The sequence below is a fragment of the Myripristis murdjan genome, chromosome 13 (genome assembly GCF_902150065.1).
Source record: "Myripristis murdjan chromosome 13, fMyrMur1.1, whole genome shotgun sequence".
In the NCBI taxonomy this organism is placed as follows: Eukaryota; Metazoa; Chordata; class Actinopteri; order Holocentriformes; family Holocentridae; genus Myripristis; species Myripristis murdjan.
This window is the reverse complement of record NC_043992.1, coordinates 23734834-23755058: the sequence shown is the minus strand read 5'-3', so window position 1 is coordinate 23755058 and position 20225 is coordinate 23734834. Positions and strand designations below refer to the sequence as shown.

Below are 20225 nucleotides of genomic sequence, written 5' to 3'. Positions count from 1 at the left end.
TTTTAGGTTGAAATCTTGCAGTAGCAGTGACCAGCGCATTAGCCTCTGGTTTGAGTTGCGCATCTTGGACAAAAACACAAGGGGGTTGTGGTCAGTGAAAACTTGGACCGGATATGAGGTGGACCCAAGATATACCTCAAAATATTGTAACGCCAGCAGTAAAGCGAGTGCTTCCTTTTCAATAGTGCTATAGTTTAGCTGATGTTTATTGAATTTTTTTGAAAAGTAGCACACAGGGTGGTCAATAAACTGCTCGTCCTCCTGCAATAGAACAGCTCCTGCACCACACGCACTGGCATCTACCTCCAGCTTGAAGGGCCGCGTGAAACAGGGCGCAGCAAGGACAGGTGTGCTACACAACAAAGCCTTGGCAGACTCAAAAGCAGCCTGACAAGCGGGGGTCCAGACAAAGGGCTTCAAAGGACTAACCAGACCAGTCAGCGGGGCTACAACATCAGAAAAATTCTTGCAAAAACCACGGTAATACCCACACATACCAAGGAAACGACGTAATGCTTTCTTTGACTGTGGAACTGGGTAATCGAGTATTGATTGAATTTTTCCTGTCACAGGTCGCACCTGCCCATGTCCCACCTGCTTACCTAAATATGTAACAGTTGCCCTGCCAAATTCACACTTCGACAAATTTAAGGTGAGAGAGGCCTCACGAAGACGGCTGAAAATGAGATGCAATGTGTCCAAATGGTCGGACCAGGTGGAGGAGTATGCAACTATGTCGTCTAAATACGCTTCACAATTTTCAACTCCAGACAACACTATATGCATCAAACGCTGGAATGTAGCGGGAGCATTACGCAGCCCGAATGGCATCACTGTGTATTGGAGGAAGTTGTCAGGGGTAACAAAAGCTGATATTTCTGACGCCCTGGGTGTTAAAGGGACTTGCCAGTAACCTTTTAACAGGTCCAGTTTTGTTACGAATTTGGCGGATCCGACTCTGTCAACACAGTCCTCCATCCTGGGGAGCGGAAAGGAGTCGGGCTTGGTGACGGCATTTACCCTACGGTAATCTGTACAGAAACGTGGAGTTGCATCAGGTTTTGGAACCAACACACAAGGGGAACTCCAAGCACTGATGCTGGGAACAGCTAAACCATTCTCAACCAGATAACTTACCTCCTGCTGCATCAGGGCCCGTTTGGCCGGATTTACACGGTATGCGTGCTGCTTTATAGGTGTGTGACTCTCCACATCAATATCATGCCATAAAACAGAAGTTTGACGGGGATGATCAGAGAAAAGCAACAAATTATCCTCAATCAATTTAGTGATGTCTGCACGAGAGGAATCAGACAAATGAGCCAAAAAGGACTCCAAATTACTCAATACCTCCGAATTTTTTAGACGAGCGGCTGGCAGCAAACCACTCTTCTCCGACAGCCCATCGCTGGAAGGATGATATTGAGGAGGAGCAGCACACACGGACACCACCGGAGCAACAGGAGGAGGAACCTGAGGATCAGGGACTCTGGAGACATAGCGTTTCAACATGTTAATATGACATACTCTGGTTTTTCTCCTGCGATCTGGGGTTTGCACAGCATAATCAGTGTCACTGATTTTTCGATCCACTACATATGGACCGACGAACTTGGTCTGAAGACTGGAACCAGGTAAGGGGAGCAACACCAGGACTTGATCACCTGGCTGAAAGGTTCTGCGCACAGACTTCATGTCGTAACGACGCTTCATTTTTGTTTGGGCCTGTGCCAGATTTTCACGGGCCAATTGACACACATGACGGAGACGCTCATGGAAAGTACTCACATAATCTAGTAATTTATGTTCATTTTTGGGTGTCTCCGACAACCACTTTTCTTTGAGGAGCCGGAGAGGACCGCGCACAGTGTGACCGAACACCAGATCACACGGACTAAATCCTAGGGATTCCTGTGGAGTTTCTCGCACAGCGAACATCAACAGAGGGAGACCCTCATCCCACTCCCTGTCGGACTCCAGACAATATTTGCGTAACATGGATTTTAACGTCTGATGGAACCTCTCTAGCGCACCTTGAGACTCTGGGTGGTAAGGACTTGACTTAATGTGTTTAACTTTTAACTCTGTCATGACCTGTGAAAATACCTTGGACATGAAATTTGTACCTTGATCTGTTTGGACAGTTTTTGGTAAACCAAAGGTTGTGAAAAACTTAACGAGAGCTTTCAGAACAGGCTTGGCTTTTAGAGTGCGTAATGGGATGGCGTCAGGATAGCGGGTGGCGGCGCACATCACTGTCAGAATGTATTGGTTTCCAGATTTAGTTTTGGGCAGAGGGCCGACGCAATCAATCAACACACGCTCAAAGGGCTCCCCAAGCACCGGTATGGGATGCAGGGGGGCCGGCGGGACAGGTTGATTCGGCTTCCCAGCAATTTGACAAACATGACATGAACGGCAATATTTCGCCACATCTGATTTTAACCCTGGCCAAAAGAAATTACGCAGCACTCGGGAGTATGTTTTCTTAATGCCAAGGTGTCCTGCTAAGCTGCAGTCATGTGCAAGGCTGAGCACTTGCTGTCGGAACGCTCTCGGGACAACCACTTGGTTCACCATATTGACCTCACTGGAGTCGGGGCTCCACCTGCGCATTAACACACCTTTATCAAAAAAGAAAACAGGTGACAGGTTATCTTCAGTGGCTAGAGCAGAGGACAGACAGAGAGTTAAAGATGAGTCATTTTTCTGAGCATCAATCAACATTTTTCTGGTCACATTCAAATTCAGCTCAGAATCAGCAAGGGACAGATCAAACTCATTCACACATGTTGGCACATTCTCATTTTGTGTGGACGTAACTGAAGTGGCAGGTTCACTCTCATCTAACGTAGACATAAATGACTCAGACAGATCCACCACATCACCAAGTTTACGAGCCTGTGCGCGCGTCACGGCGCACACGGGAAACACATTTGGCACCGTCAAGACAGAGGGGTCAGAAGTGGGCACATCAGAAATAGGCACATCAACAACTTCAGGTGGAGGAAACACTTTTCCCCCGGCCAAATCATTTCCCAGAATAAATGAAACGCCACTAATCGGGAATCGTGGGAGCACTGCAACTTTCACACATCCCGTCACTAGGGGGCAATGCAAGTGCACCATATGTAGTGGGGCCCGAAGTACACTCATTTTAATTCCCCACACCAGCAAATCAGATTCACAGGCAGTTTCAGCTGAAAGTGGCAGAACATCAGTCAACATAAACGAATGATAGGCAGCAGTATCTCTGAGGATCGTAACAGGCACTTTGTCTTTCTCCTCTCCGGTTAAAGACACAAAACCATCAGAAACAAAGGGCTTGAAACGAGGATCAACCTCCACATTTAACTCAGGCTCAGACACAGGGTCAGACTCAAAATGTATGGCGGGTGGAAGCGCGGTTTGAATGAAACCCACACCAGCGGGAGCTTTAGCGCTTTTGAGCTTCTCTTTTCTTTTAAGAATGGGGCAAACAGCGATCACATGTCCTGGCTCATGGCAGTAGAAGCAGTTGCGGCTCTCACCAGCTGCTGGTGACGCGGTTTTGCGTGTCAATTTTGGCGACCTATTTTTACGCTCAGGTATATGGCTTGAGGTACTAGGTGCTGGTGGAGAAAACACATTTTTGTGAGTTAAAATAAACTCATCGGCCAGGACCGCGGCTTTGGTCACAGAAGACACTTTTTGTTCATTCAAATAAATTACAATGCGTTCCGGTAGACATTTTTTGAATTCTTCAAGAAGAATTAACTCTCTCATCTCCGCCAGAGTTTCAACATTGCAGGACTGACACCATTTATCAAACAAAACGCTCTTATCACGCACAAACTCAACATAGGTCTGGTTGGCAGTTTTTTCACTATTCCTGAATTTTTGTCTATAAGCCTCAGGAACAAGTTCATAGGCTTGAAGTACAGTTTTCTTAAGAGTTTCATAATTTAAACTTTGTTCAATTGACAAAGTTGCACATACTTCTTGGGCTTTTCCCACAAGCTTACACTGCAACAGCAGTGACCAAAATTCCTTGGGCCATTTTAATGCAGCAGCTATGCGCTCAAAAGCGCCAAAATAAGAGTCAACTTCAGACTCACGAAACAAAGGGACTAATGCTATGTGTTTGCTAATATCAAAACCAGCAGAGACAGCACTTTGAGTAGCAGACACATGGGTGGAGGACACAGGAGCTCCCCTCTCAAGCTCCAGAGCTCTGATACGGAGATGCATGGCTTTCACTTCAAGCTCTTTATTTCTATTCTCCATCTCCTTTATCTTAAGTTGCAAACGAAGATCCTCTGTGGAAGTTTTCCCTACAGCAGGATCAGAGGTCAGACCAGATTCCACACCAGTGGTGAACACGCCAGCAGCCTCCGCAACTTTCACATCCACCATAGGTGCTTCTTCCTCTGCCTCACTCACAGCTGCTTCAGCCCCTTTCATGGCTGCAGCTGACAAGGGCAACACACCTCTCTCCACCAAGTGTTCAAACAAAGCCTGCTTGAGCTCTGCTTTCCGGTCACTGCGAGACACAGGAACATCATAGCTGTCAGCCACTGCAAACAAATCTGCTTTTTTGCATTTTTCCAATTTTTCCCAAGAAGGATTGGCCACAAAATCCTCAACTGAAAACTCCATATTTTCCCCACACACCAAAGAAAACTGCCAACCAGTAGAAGAAAATACTCACCAAACTTACCACTAAACGAAGCGCGAAAAGAAGCGGACGAGCCCCCAATTCATGTTATGCCCCGTCTAGGGGTGCGGAGACATAACATGAAAAAGGCCCCATTTTCCCCAAGTCCCAAGTAGCCAGCAGGACAGCTTCTCACAGTGAATAGTTTTTTTATTTACAAACTGAGAAAATAGTGCAAAAAAAACCCCATGTAAATGTAACTTCGGGGGAACCAAGGCCAACATAACAAACAAAACACTTCTAACTGAAAAACAACAAACTCTAACCTGAACAAGGAAACCAAACAACAAACACTTACCTTCCTAACTTAACAAACACAGGAGAAAATGAGTTAACTAAAATGGCAGTTCACCCCTACTGCTCTAACACACTTTCACAATCGTAGACACAAAAGAATGGCTGGTTGGGAGATGAGGAGGATGAGGAGAGCCTGCTGCTGCATCCATCTTGGGCTTTATATAGCTCCTCTCCCGCTTCATTAGCCAATCCTGGGACCGGAGAACCCCAGCCAATCCAACGTCACGGTGGAGCCCATGTGCTAACAAAGATAGGGAGGAAAAAAAACAGAGCACACACTCCAACAGCAACTGCACACAACGACAACAGTCGTAACACCGTTGAAAGAACTTAGCTTGAACTCACCCTGTAGTTAGAGAAATCATGTGTGGTGCTGTGCGTTTCTGTGTGTGTGTGTGTGTGTGTGTGTGTGTGTGTGTGCCAATACAGAGCCCTTGGAAATCTGGGTCATTCAACTACGAGCTGCTAACTCATTCAGGGAGTGCTCGCCATCCTCAAGCTGCCCACTTTTCCTAGCTCACATGCACACACACACACACACACACACACACGCACACACATGGCCTCTTTTCCTTTCACTACCTCGCAACTACATTGGTCCAACATTAAACAGGAAACGCCGTGGATGTGAGCCTTGTAAAGTTGCCATGGAGACGGGATGCGGGGTCAGGGATGCTGATCTCACCAGTTGGATGCAGGTCACGGCTGTAGCTTAATGGGTCAGCGGTGGCCCTAACACTAACACCTGCACCGTATCACGGTCACTTCAGATAGGGCGATGTCATACAGCAGTGAAGGCTGCTTCTCACCGAGAGGAAATAATGAGCCCGAGTGGCCGGGGGCTTCTGTGGAAGGACCGGGGTGGAAACATGGAGACTGCAGAGACTGAATCATCTCCTCTGATTCCCTCCTTCCTCTTGGAAAGAGCTTCAAAGCATCAGACCTGAGGGGAAAAGGAGGAGCTGGATAGGTTTTTGGATAAATAAAGGCATGTGTAGTTATTTGACATTTTAACATTTTGTTTTTGTGTCCAGGGCACATTTGGGTGTTTGGTAAATAAGATGATAAATTCACAAAGCAGCCCCTTTGCTAAGTTGGGGCTCTTGCTTGTTAATTTTAGTGAGGAGTGCTTACAGTGCCTAAATAGCCTGTTTTTAGCCACAGAAGTAAAAAGCTGATTTGGTTTGCAGAAGTACACACACACACTCGCACACACACACACACACACACAAACACACACACACACACACACACACACACTGTCACCCACAGTGTGACATGTCCCATGAGTAGATCGTGACTAAAACAATGACTAAAGTCCAGTGCTCATGATATGAAAAATGAAGGTAGCGCTGATTTAATTTGACAGTTAGACACATGCAGCTGTGACTGCTGCCTCTTTTTCTGTCATCCCTGTCTACTAACCTTTTTACACACACACACACATGCGTGCATACACACACTCATCATTAAAACTTGTCCAACACTTAACGCTTCCAATGGAGCATCAGTTCATATCATAGTAGTTAGTACTGTATTGTAATAATTATGAAAAAATTTTCAAATAACCACTTAGTCGATGAGGATAAAATTGTAATTTTGATGAACCATTAACTGTGGTAGTCAATTATCAAGTGAAAATATCAAAATACTTGCTTGTTAGAACTTCATAAATGCCAAGATTTACTTGCTTTTCTCCCGTCATATCATCAGATGAATCCTTTTTTGGGTTTGTATCAGAATGAGGAGGCAATCTGAAGACATCAGCTGAGGCTTCGCTCACTTCCCATGAGCATCCGTCATCACTTTTAACACTTTATAGACTTGATGGTTAATCGATGAATTAAAACAAAGAATGAAAATCCATTCATCCCTCTCTCTCTCCTCCTCACTGACTCAGTATCATTTTTTTAAAGACATTGCAGACCTGTGTGGGTTTATGTCTCGTGTGTGTATGAGCACATTCCAGCAGACTGACAGTGCACACTGCTGTGTGTGTGTGTGTGTGTGGAGGTGCAAGCATACCTGTATGAATGTGTCCATGAGTGTGTGTGTGTGTGTTTGAGTCTGCTGTAAGAGAGAGTGACTATACTGTATTATATATTTCATTTTTTTTCCAGCTCCACTTCAAAGCATGCATGAGAGATTGTCTTGTCTGATCTCCGTCACCAGACCTCCAAAACCGTCTATTATCTCTATGGCAACAAGGATTAAAGACCAATTTCCTGCCATGAGCTTGACCTTTAAATGTCCTTTCCTGACCTTTCCTGTTGTCACCATCTGATCTCTGTTGGACAGAAAGGGTTCAGTCTATTCCGGTTCATACTGGCTGGGGGAAAAAAAACAAAACAAAAAAAAAAAACAACATAAAGTTACCTCGCACCACGCAGCTGTGCTTAACTCAAAACTCTAAAAGTCATCCTCTTTCCAGTGAGGACAGTACCACATTATTTTAGTATATTATTTCTTAAATAAGTAAATAGTTACTGTCACATCCCCTGTACAATTTGCATTGATGCAATAATGCTGTTATAAAAATGTCTCTGTTAACAAATGTTTATGTACACAGGCTTGTGCCACATGCCCATGTATTTGTATTGGAGTTGTTCTTGATAGGGATGAGTGGAAATTTAAAGCTAAGATACTGCCCCTCATGCACAGCAAAGAATTATCTTTCAGGGTTGTATTTTATTTGTTTCATTTCAAGGCCGTTAAAGGAAGGCCGTACGACGATGGTCAATCAAATGACGTCCTAGAAAATGAAAACGTCCAAATGAAAATAAACCTTGAAAGGTCTTGCATTACATCTGATTTCATCTGGAGTAGGTCGTACAAGTACAAGTGATCTTTATCATACTTACTCCATAGTAGTGAGGCCTATGTAATTTCCCACTGGAGTCAAATTAAAGAAATACATAATGGGACAAAATATCAATATATTGTGATACTCGTTTGTGATACAGCATCATTACTTTGCACAGATAATCTGTTGGCGCTGCTGTGAGGCATAGACGTTCTGATTCCTGCTCATTGGAAGACTAATTTGGATTTTCCAGGGTATTCTCTCTTCCTCTGTTAAGGATATCATCAGGTATCATAGCTGATTATCTTATAATATATCACTTATTTGCAGAATCGCCTGTATCGTTATGTGACTGTTATTGTGGGTAAAATATTGTGACAGTATCATATATCCTAGAAAATATGTGTCACTCCATTACAGCACAGAACATCAAGACCCGCTGCGCTGCTCTTTGACGGTTCACGTCTGTGTCCCGAGGAGCTTCTGGTTCATGTTATGCAGTTTCCTTGAATCTAACTTTCCTTCCTGTTATCTCTCTGCCTGTAAGTGCCTCTCTTAGCTCAGCTAGAGCCCACATGCTGCGCTATCTCTCGCACATCTGCCACCTTTTCATTAAAACTGCATTTTTGTTTGCTATACTTCCAGGAACTCTCAGACAATGCAATTGTACCAGTGTACACACACACACACATATACACACATTTTCTCTGTTATGAGTTGATCTCATTAAGATTGCAGTTGTGTTGTCTTTATGCTTTGGTCGCACACATTCTTTGCAGTCTGTGTATTATGTGTGTGTGTGTGTGTGTATTATGTGTTGCTGTGAGTGCTCATTGTTTATGAATTGTTAAAGCTCCATCCTATGCTGACTGTTGTCATGGTTATCTGTGAGCGTTGCCTAGCTGCTGCCATTCAGTGCTCTCTTAAATCTGCCTGCGTAGAATTAGAACAGATAGAACGGGCTCTCACATTCAAATCAGTGTTTCTGAATGGAGCATTTGGCCTGTGCTCCCTACAGTGGGCACCAGAGAACTGGAGATAATGTCGTCAGAAGATAGAAAGGCTGGAACTGAGCATGAGATGAGATTTAACTGACTAAGGAGAGGGGTTTCTATCCATTCTAGTTCTGTGCTCATTAGGGAGTGAGACAGATAGACGGTTGGAAGATATCTCAATATTATATCATTATCATGATACTAAACCTCACATTATAACGGCAGATCATATGCTCGTTAAGCAGGCCTAATAATCACTTTTAGTCATTAGATTTTTTTTTTTAATCTGCACACTGCAATATAGAAAGCAAGGACAGAAAAAATGACTTAAACCAATTCATTACCCAGCAGCTGCCCAACAGAAAAGTGAGAGTGCTCTTTTTTCTGGTGTTGTTTATTTTTCAAAAAAAAAAAAAAAAAAATAGTGTGATTACCCTCCTCCTCTCCAGTGTGCAGATTTTTTCGTTGTTCTTGTAAATATGAACGTGCCACCAGGCATACAGCATCATCACATTATTGATATTGAGGTATTCAGTCAAAAAATATTCTAGTTCTTATTGTCCAGCCCTAGATAGATGTATGTATGGGCACATGTACAGACAGATAGATAGATAAATGATAAGATAAGATAAGATAAGATATTCCTTTATTAGTCCCACGGTGGGGAAATTTCACGCATCACAGCAGCAAAGTGGATAGCAAAATGGATATACTGATATATAGATAGATAGATGTATGGATGGATGGACAGATAGATGTATGGATAGATGTATGGATAGATGCGTATAGACAGATGGATAGATGCATGTATGGATGGATGGATGGATGGCTCTGAGCTCTGTTCGCTGGGTCTGTCTCTCCCTCCTCCCATCTCTCAAATCCAATCAGCGGCTTGTGGAGGGATTGGTAGAGTCTGGCAGAGCGGAGCTGAGCGGTGAGCGTCTGCCCTGCCTGCTGTCTTTCATTATACACACCCAGAGGGAGGGCCACAACACACACACACACACAAACTCTCTATCTCTCCATGCTCCACGCACTCTGCGACACACACCCACATCTTCCTCGCATGCTCCACGCAGTAGAAACTGCTCATGCAGGCACGCTGAAGTGTGTGTTTGTGTTCACATATCGTGTGCGCTGCATCTCACGCACACACACACACACACACACACACACACACACATGCACTCCGAGAAGCGGCGGAGCCAAGCCTACCTGCTACAGAATACACACACTCTCACACACACAGACACAGACTGAATTTACGGAGGAGCAGAGCCGACACATTCTCCTATATGACAACTAGAGGTTGCATTAGTCGGATTTAATTTTCTGGGAGATCAGCGTTTGTTTCCAAGAAAGGAGAGGAGAGAAGGCAGGACAGGAAAAACAACTGGCAGCAACATGGTTATCTCCTGTTAGGAATAAGACAGAGAGAGGAAGGGTGCTGATTCCCTCTCTCTAACTCTTCCACCCTCAGGTGTGCTTTTTTATTGTTGTTTGTTTGGTTTTTTTTTTTGCTTTTTTCATCGCGCCTGGTGATATTTTATAGACATGGAAACCAAGTTTGCTTGAGTAAACAGGGGAATAAACGTGCCAGGAGTTCCCGGGGCGTTCGCCCGTGTGTCTATGTGCAAAGGTGAGTGTGCGCGCCGGCACACGGACCGTTCCGTATGCTGCAGATGGTTCGAACCCTGGCCCAGTTCAGCATCGCTCTAGAGGAAATGAATGAGAATGGAGAAAACACAGGGGATGAAGGTGGAGGAGGAGGAGGAGAGAGAGATGGCGGAGAAGAACTGACGGACAGGGATGCTGTGGATCGGTTCCGAAACAACAACGGGAATGGGAATCCCAATGGGAACGTCAATGGGAATGGACTTTGTGCTGGGAACTCCCCGTCTAATGGAGAGGTAGACTGGTGTTGTTTTTGTTGTGGTTTTGCAGATGACAGATATTTGTGTGTGTGCCTGTCGTGCACACCTTTCCCTAGGTGTGTGTGTGCGTCTGTGTTTGTGGTCACCGTGTTGCACTTTGACTGCGTCGCTCAGACGGTATCACGTACCACTCCGTGTTTTTATAGATTTGTCTCGATCTGGCTCTTTAGCCTGTCTCGTCTCCCTCTCCCTCTTCCTTTCACTCTCTCTCTTTTGCTCTCTTTTTCATAATCCCTCCATTCCAGGCATATCCACTTCATCCCTTGTTTTCCCTCTGTCTTCTTCTTTCTCTTTCTAGATAGATATAGATATATATCAGATATATATCATTCTACTGGAAATGTGTTATTTAATTCTCTCTGTCCCTCTCTCTTGCTCTGTATGTCTCTCTGTTTGTCCCTGTTTACTGTTGCTCTGCCTTTTGTTTTGAATCTGTCTCTGCCTGGGGTAATGTTTCTCTCTCTCTCTCTCTCTCTCTCTCGCTCTGTAGGATCATCTCTCCCTCTCTCTTTGTTTCTCTTTCTCTAATGCAATTAGCGCTGAGTGAATCACACGATAAGCCTCAGCACCTATTTTCACACACCTCTGTAGCCCGCCTGCGTTTGTCCGTCTACACTTGTAAAAGTTCACAAATCGGTAAACTTTGTCCTTTTTCGTCTGGTAATTAGACGAGTATTAACTTTTTTAGGTTTCATTTTTGTGGCAAATATTCATAGCAGCCTTGCCTTGTCTTGTGCGTGCATTGTTTGGGCGACACTGTAGCTATGGATATTTGTGCAGAAGCAGGATCAATATGTCTTCGGATTATGTGCGCACCCACACATAAACACACACACACACACACACACACACACACACACACACACACACACGGGTAGACATTACACAGTCGCTGTAGTTATGCTAATCTCAACACCCAGCCTGTTAATCCATTTATGTATCCACTTACTTAACCGTCTCCAAATGTTTGTGTGTGTGTGTGTGTGTGTGTGTGTGTGTGTGTGTGTGTGTGTGTGTGTATGGGGGATGGGGGGTTTAGAAGGAAGGAAATAGGAGAGAGGAAAAGGGACGACAAGATGAAAGGAGAAAGGAATGGGTGGAAGTAGAGGTGAAAAGATGCAACAACCTAAAGAAACAATTGAGGGGGGTCAGTGACACACATGCACGCACACACACACACACACACACACACACACACACACATCCTAAAATAGGACAAAGAAAAGAGCTGCAAGCAGTTTATAAATCGTTCATTTTGTAACATGGAAGAGTCAGCAAAATGAACCCACAAAATACAAAGTGTGTCATGCCTCCACTCTCACATACATTTTCCAGGCTGGTGCTGAAACAGAAAATCTGGTGTGGGTCGGTGTTGTGTTTCAGATGCTCTAGTAAGTGCCTCCGCATCTAAATTTCAAGTTTACGTTATTTAAAGCCCAATATCACCACTTAGAGTCTCAAAGGGCTTTGCATGCCCACAAGTTTTCAGCAAGCAAATAAAATTTTAGTTATTTTGCTGAAATTGTGTGAATCTGAGGGGAGATGGAAGTGAGAACAGACGGGACTGGAGAGGAGAGGAGAGGAGATGAGCAGGTGATGATGATGATGATGAAGATGGAGAAGTTAGGCGACTGGGCATTAGTGTGTCCACGTGTGTGTGCATGTGTGAGAGAGAGTGAGAGAAACCCATTGATCTGTGTGGAGTAGGTCAGCAGTCTGTGACCAACCAACGACCATTACGGAAAACACACTCTCTCTCTCTCTCTCTCTCTCTCTCTCTCTCTCTCTCTCTCTCTCTCTCTCTCTCTCTCTCTCTCTCTCTCTCTCTCTCTCTCTCTCTCTCTCTCTCACACACACACACACACACACACACACACACACACACACCACACACACACACACACACACACACACACACACACACACATATTCCATGTGCCCTAGAGTCTATATCTGCGTCAGGATTACATAAGGCTGCTGAAAGGCAGAACCTCCAGCAGCAGCGAAGCGCAATACCTGTGGCCTTCGGCTCCTCAACTCTCAGCCACGTCACTCTGAACAGAAACAGAAACAAAAGGTGAAACCCCGGGATCACCATCACTTTTCAGGATGCCGGAAGATAACAGAAAGAGATTGAAAGAAATAGATGAATAGAGGAAGAGATGGGTGACGGAAGCAGCATTGCCTGTTGCTGCTGTCGCCGTGCTGTTGCCAGGGGATACAGTTGTCGGGGTTGAGGAGGGGGGATGTGGTGGAAGATGGGTGATGACAGCAGTGAGAGGAGAAGAGAGGGCTTCTTATCTGTCACTGCTGTCTTCAGTGAAATTATTTAAGATTGGTGTTCAGCTAATATGTGTTTCTGAGGGGCAAAACCAGTATTTTTAAATTGAAAATGATATTATCTCTCCATTCAGTATCTTAACACTTTGTCATACTAAATAAATTCCTCAAACGATGACAGTTAAATTATTTTTGGAGAAAATTAAGACTTTTTCTGCAGTTTTGACTGTTTTTATTTATCTCATCGTGTCAGAAGTGGGCACGAGTGGTCAATACCTAATATTTAGTAAAAGGTCAGCCAATACAATAAAAGAAAAAAAAAACAGTTGTTCAAAATCGAAATGACTGATGCCTGAAATTAAAAGCAGTTTTGGAGCTTTAAAGTTGCACTCAGTGATTTCTGACCAGTAGGGGGTGCTGAGAGCTCAAACTCATCGGTAAACACACACAGTCGGTCCTGCTCCCGGCCTCCCAGCAGCTTGGTTGAACAGAACTTAAAGTCAAGGTGAAAAATGAAATTTTTGGATGGAAATGAGGGATACATTTCACTCTCTGAAGGCTTTTTGTTATATTACTTGGAATTATTTTGTCTCTTACCTCCAATTTAAAAATGTGGTGAAGCTTCAGACCTTCCACAGGACGTTAAGCTGCTTTGAATGAACTTTCTTGCACAATTGATCTGCAGTTTTGATATGTTTACCTGAAGCATGCATGATTCCAGAGAAGTTATGAAACAGTCTGAAGCAGCAAAGGGGTGAAGTGGAGGACAGAGGAGAAACTTATTCAGGCTGATACAGAAATTTAGTCATCTAAAACCAGGAAATCATAACAGGCTGGCTGTAAATTGTATGGTGGAAAGAAGACACTCAGTGATGACTCACTGCAAGGCGTCATTTTACAGTGAAAATTGCATGTAGTAGTGCTGAATGTTGCTTTAAGAGAATAAAAGGATACCTTAAGTCCTTGGTTGACAAAATAATGCTTTCACAGTCTGGATCTAGGGCTGGGAAATGTTTATCCACAGTAATGACTATATAGAGTTTAAGAATAGAGCTCTTTGTATGCCATTTGATTTCCCTCTGTGGAAGTCAAACCCCAAACGGTGGCATTGCTAGTGTCACAAGCAAGCCTGTAACTGAAGAGACAGTTTTACAGTTTTACACAAATAAAAAGAAAGGGGCAGCATAAAAACTTAGAAGCAAGTAAGAGCAGTGAATGAGACATGAACCCTAGGTAAACAGTAAAGAATAAGTAAAAATTAGTTTTTTAAATGCTTTTTTTTTTTTTTTTCTTTAAAATGGATTTCTAGTGATTAGTCTTGTCTGGACTGGTCTGGCTCTTGACTTGAGCACACAAAAACTAGGAGCGTGCCAGCACACAGAACAAGGCGCATTAAAGTCAGTACTATCAAGACAGAAATACAGCTCATACAGAGTTAACAAACATCAGAGGCAGCACTACGGGGTTGCAACTAAAATAATGAGTCAAGTAAAACAGAGTAGCCACCTTTCCACTGTTGCACCAAGCAAGGGCGTGCTAGTGCGTGCAAAGGCCAGTGGCATTTCCATTTCCATTTCCGGTCTTTGATTGTGCCTCGGTTGAGCTGTCGAGGCCAGTTTCTTGGTGCTAATGGCCAGGGCCGAAACCACCATTTCAGCATTGGGGGGGAGACAGATATGCCTGAACATTGAATTGCTAATATATTCCAGCAATATTTTTGGGGGGGGACATTTTTGGAGTGCCTGAACTTTTACCTCTCAATGTATATGGGCATTACGGCCTTGCTAATGGCCCTCCAAATGCCCACAAATGCCAGACAGGGCTAACCGAGGTCTGAGGCGGAGTTAGGGTGATCAGTTGGGAGACGGGTCTAGGTGATAAGTACAGATGTCAGCACAGCAGCTTCCTTTTGTAGCAGAAAAATAACAGAGAAAAGAAAAATGGCAACCAACAGCACTGGTCAAACGAGGACATTAGGGCTCTGCTCACTATCCGGGCAGAGGATAATATCCAGTGTCAAATCGACGGTGTTTGCCAAAATGAGGATGTTATGCAATATATAGTGAGAGAGCTGGCAGCAGTAGGGATCCAGTGCATAATGGGACAGGTCTGCCAAAAACTGACGAGACTGCAGGGCTATCAGCACAACAGTGGAAATATGAATGTTTTTTGTTCTTGCGGATTGAGGCCGAGGGCCATTAAGACGGTCTGGCTCGAAGATAGCCCTAACTCGCAGTGGCACGACAGTGGAAGGACAGCTAGAAACATGAGACGAAGGTCCAGAATGAGCTGTCTGCGCTCCGGCTCTGGTGTGTGTTGTCATTACTGTTTTGTTTGGCTGCTGTTCTGGGAGAGACGTCACCTTATGGACCCCCTGTATCGCCACAGTCCCTCCAAGGCACACAGGAGAACATGCTGTACTTGAGCACACACACACACACACACACACACACACATCTACACGTCTGTTCAGAGATGCTCTGAGTCTAATAACGCGTGTGCACACACACACACACACACACACACACACATACACACACAGTTACAGATGCGCCAAGTGGTAATAAGAGATGTGCTAAACCCTCTGAGCCAATCAAAAGGATCAGAGAGAGTCATCCTTTGTTTTTTTGGCCAAGCAAAGTCATCACAGTGCCACAGGCTAGAACTTTAATCCCAACTCCGTGTGTGTGTGTGTGTGTGTGAGAGTGAGAGAGAGAGAGAGTGAGTGAGTGAGTGAGTGAGAGAGAGAGAGAACTGCCATACACTTACGTGGCATCCTTGTAGCCTTACAAGCCTGAACACTCATTAACTGTCTGTCACTGAATATGGATCTGTCTCTTTAGGTGGGCAAATTAGATAATCAGAGCCCGGCTTTAGGCCGTGTCATTCCCAAGACTGGGAGAAGTTGGAAGTGTAACTGAGTACAACTGACTGGGAGCTGTAATCTGTTACAACTAGAAAATAGATTCCAGCTTTTACAAATAGATTCATGCTTAGGTTGGAATGGAAATATGTCTGAAAGGGGACAAAGCATTTCATCGGGGAGATTTATAAACACAAGCATTATTGCTATTATTATATAGCTTCCAATAATGCTTAATCATGCCCGTAAATGATGATAGAGCTATTCTGCTCACCATTGTGCTGTCTGATATAGACTGGGGATGCCACCAGAACTGATACTGCAGTACCAAGTCGATGCCAAAGTCCAAAAATGCAACGGTACCCATTTCTCTATGGCACTGTAGGTACCGGCTGTATTTATTTAGATTTAGTATTTATTTAGGTTTAGCCTTCAGTGGGCTGTAACATATTCTTCCCAAACTGACGGAGGCAGCATACATATAATTTACGCTTGTTCAAGTCTGCGCTGCAGAAGAGACAAAACAAACACAGCAAGAGTCGTGTATGGAAGGATTTTGCATTTGAGGCAGATGCTCAGGGGATTATAATAAATTCACAGAACAAAATATGCAAACGATGCCATCGAAGTTTCCTTTGTTGTTGTTGTTGTTTCTTTCTCTAATTATGTATAAGCCTGCTTATTATTTCCATATTTTTCTCATGTCTCGGCTAGACATTGCACCTGATATTCTGTGCAAACTAAAAAGTTGTTATTTAAGCACAGTTGACTCATTGTTTGTTTTAAATACTTGAAGGCTTAAATACTGGAATGATCAACACATTTTAATAAAGGAGTGTACGTCGAGGTAAATGGATTTTATTTTCGTTTCTGTCATGTGGTCAGCTGGACTGTTTGAGACATATGGGGTTTGTCCAACACCTCGATCCGCCACAGTCATACAGCTGGATTTAAACAGCAGGTTGTTCATCACACCTTTTGATACATTATGATTTTGTTAATGTCAGTCTTTTCTTTATTTGACCAAGGCTGGTGTTAAATGCCATCAGTATAGAAATATGATTCTGTGTTTGTCCTTGCTGTTGAGACTGTTTTGTGTGTGGCCTGGCCTCTGCGGGGTTAATTTGGATGAGCCTCAGCGTCTCTCAGGTCTGACTCAGACTGAAGTGGTCTTCACTCCCGCTCCAGCGGCTGAGCAGTCCTCTGACCAGCCAGCCCCTCAGCTGGAGTTACCATGGCAACCCTGCTGCTAAAATGAAACTAGCATTCCTTGCATTATTTCACCACGTTCCTGTGTGTGTGTGTGTGTGTGTGTGTGTGTGTAATCTAATAAAGACCACTAGGACAGAACAGAGGAATGTTCCTGTCTTGTGGGAAGTTCCTCTTCTTGTTTCATCTGATTGTCACACACACACACACACACACACACACACAATCAATTTAAGCTTAAAATGCAAACTGGAATCAAATGAGGCTGTAAACCTGTCTGTCTGTTTTTTGTTTTTTGTTTTTTTAACAGTATCACCATTGATTGAAGTTTGATTCAGACTACTTGGGTGTGTCATTCACTTATTAATGCTCACAACCCGTAACTGTTAACTAGCTTATGCCAGCTAGTGTCAGTGGGTTAATGTCTGACTAACATTATACACCAATTAAAGTAATAAAACTACTACTAGGAGAGAGAGAGACAGGGAGGGAGAATTGACCCTCCAAAATACAGAACAGAGCACGTCCCATATGAGTTTAGTATGGGTCACGTTTTTAACTTTCCGCCGATGGAACGATTCTGTTTTTTTATTGGGTGGTTGGCAGCCCTCATGGTTTGTCTTATGAGCAAAATAATCAATTTTAACCTTGATGTGTTGGAAGACCAACACATCTCTGTTGGTTGGCCGTTTTACCTAATGAAATATAACCAGTAGAAACAATTTTACTAGTTTTCAGGCCTTAGTTACGTGTGTCAGCCCCTATCAGAAGTAAAAACCTGATGTGAAGACACAGGGGAAAGCCAGCTGATCTCTGCCAGGGCTGACTGCTGGTTGTAGTGGGATTCATTTCAAAACATCTTCAGGGTCAATAGTGTTTGGAAATACGTGTTAAATTAACCATTTCAGTTTCCCAGACCTTTGGGTTGACTAATCAGATGCGGGGCTGACACAGAGTGTTTACTCTGTTTGTGTCAGCCAAAATGTCCTGTGGGTGTAAATTGTGTAACACAAATTTTTTTTATTAATTTATCTATGGAACCTTTAACCATTTAGTCAGACAGCTAACCGTAAGTTAGTAAGAAATGTGATGACAGGCTGTTTCTGTTTGCCAGTAGCTTTGTGAAAACAGCCACTCTGAGAGACACAGAGAGAGAGAGAGACTGGATATGGAAGCACATGTGTATGCATGCATGTATTAATTTGATCACCCCAGTAAGGTTTAATATGTACTAGATCTTCATCCAGAGGACACGGTGTTCTTGTGTTTGTGTATTCATAGCGCCTTGCCAGTAAAGCTGACATAAACAACCACAATCAGCAGTATTTGTTACAGTCGTCCAGGTTGTCGGCTGCACAGCTGCACCACCCGCCCAGGTACAGGTAGTGTATAACTACAGCTAACCCTCTGGCAGTCCATCTGTCCTTCATGCATGGTAGCAACATAGATGATTAATTCTTACCAGTTTATAGTATGTTGAAAAACTAAATTTTCACCATAAGCATAAATGAGGTTTCATGACAGCAAAATGACAAAACCCTGTTGTTTTTGTACTGGTCTTATGCTGGACTCCAATCAGACAAACTTGTCTTTTGGCTTGGCCTTCTTCACCCAGAGGTCAGAGGTCAGTGTCTCGCTCCCCTCAGCAGAGGGGGTGTGTGCTGTCATGGGATTTGAACTTGTCTTTACTCAGAAAAACACTTGTTACACACCTGTTACACAAGACAGGTGTGTATAGGAGCATGAAGAAAATGTTGCAGTTTTTGATTTCAAACCAACAAATACGTTGAAATGTCAACGTTTCTTTAACCAAAACTAAAGTATGTTGCATCTCAACATTTAGAGTTAGAGCCAATGTGGTGGCACCAGAGTCAACATCAAATTATTGTTAATGTTTGTGTATGTGTGTATATGGGAGCGCCAGCTAACGTTAGCTTGTTAGCTACTGAAGCCACTTTAGCCCCCTGTCTATGTTTTGTAGCTTCATTAGCCACCAAAACTACTTGGCCAAGGTTAGGAAAATGCAATGTTTAACATTACGAAACGTTAGCTAATATTTGCTAATATTAGCTAGCTAGATAATGTTACTTACAGACAAACACTGCTCTCGCTTGACACAGGACTCGACTGGTAGGAGAGAGAGACGAGCAGATCGAAAGTTACAAAAAGAGTCTCACACTCCAACTTGCAGCAACACATTTATTTTCTATGTCTGTTTGTAACTTTTGAACTTACGTCTTTAGTCTGAAGCAGCCATCCTTTGGTGTTTTGTTTTGTTGTTTTATCTTGAATTACCTTGGAGGTAGTCTCTTGACTCATCTGATGGGTGATTATAAAATGAATGCTCGCTGTTGTTGTCGGGTTTCTAAAAGAGAATTAATTCCAACTAATAGATTCTGCACACTTATGAAGGCTTAGGTCAATTTTGTGTGCACTGTAATTTAAGAAAGTGAAGAAACTGGATGGAAAGAATACTTTGATGGACACTTATTTCTTTTTATGAATAATCTCAGTCGGATTAGCCGTCTGGTTAGAGATCGCCCAGTGGCTCAGTCCTCTGTGGTCCTCTGCAAAAATAGTCCCTAAGTGAAGGCAGCATGTTTCTCTCTGGAAATTATTCACTGGAATCATACCCGTCACTGAAAACCTTCTATTAAATTTCTATTAAATATGAGTGTGGACAGACACGGATGTCAACTGCGAGTGGTTGGCGGAGGCTTACAACCACGAGGCGGTATTTCTAGTTTGTCTGAACATGATCACGCACACACACACACACACACACACACACACACACACACACACACACACACGCACATACATACACAAAAAGAAACCAAGGAAATGTAGTTTAGAGAAGAACGGCCCGCAACAAACACGCAATATGTATGTACACATGAACAACATCAAAAATAAAATAAATAGTGCGAACCTAAAATTTAATCTGCCGAAAAGGCTGATATCTGTATAAGAAAATGAGGTCAAATGCTTCCAACAGGATCAGGTCCTGTCAGGCTCCAGGCGGATTGCAGACATCTTCTGTGCTTATCCTATATCTCCCCATGCTCAGTTGTGTGTGTGTGTGTGTGTGTGTGTGTGTTTGTCTTGAGGCAGACGTGGAGCCGTATGTCAAGAGACTAATTCCCTT

The 20225-nt window shown here is 43.6% G+C and overlaps 1 protein-coding gene across 1 annotated transcript in view; it reads left to right on the top strand.

Annotated features, from left to right (window-relative positions):
* The window catches only part of arhgef17 (Rho guanine nucleotide exchange factor (GEF) 17), a 94760-nt gene that overhangs the window by 39731 nt on the left and 34804 nt on the right, over window positions 1–20225 (top strand). The gene's annotated exons all lie outside the window — the stretch shown is intronic.